A 634-nucleotide genomic window follows, 5' to 3' on the forward strand; every position below is an offset into this window, starting at 1 on the left:
CCATTGCTTCGGTTTTCATAAGGTATATATGAATATCAATTATCATGTTCAAAATTTGTTTGAAAGTGTTGAAAGAATTTTTGATTATTTTTTATCTTAAATAAACATAAATTTTGCTTCTCATTTTAAATTTTTTATAAATTTTGTCTATAAATTGTATTATTATATTAATATATAAAATATATATAACTGTGTCCGTGTCCTATGAGTTTTACATTATCTGGGTCCTCGTGTCCGTGCTTCATAGGTTGCAGAAATCTCAACGAAGTCACTGCAGGAGTAGATTGGAGAACCGTATCAATAGACTAAGGCAATACAATAGCAGGTCGCAAGCAAACATAACCATGATTACGATCGAATAGCAACAAATCACAACGGCCTTGGGCCATGGCAAAACAATAAGTTATATGGTGTCACTAAAAAACAAAGGGGGACGGGTTTCTACAATTATGCACACTGCCGAGAAACAAAACTTAACAGAAAAGAAAAATTGGTCTTGAAAAAAAGCACCAGAGAAATTCAAGATGTTAAAGGATGAATTGAAAGAGGACACTCATGTTGAACAATGTAAAGGCTTCCCAAGAAACTCAAACAGCTTATGGACAAACAATATATCAAAAGATGCAAGACTACA

This window comes from Lathyrus oleraceus, chromosome 5, assembly GCF_024323335.1.
Source record: "Lathyrus oleraceus cultivar Zhongwan6 chromosome 5, CAAS_Psat_ZW6_1.0, whole genome shotgun sequence".
In the NCBI taxonomy this organism is placed as follows: domain Eukaryota; kingdom Viridiplantae; phylum Streptophyta; class Magnoliopsida; order Fabales; family Fabaceae; genus Lathyrus; species Lathyrus oleraceus.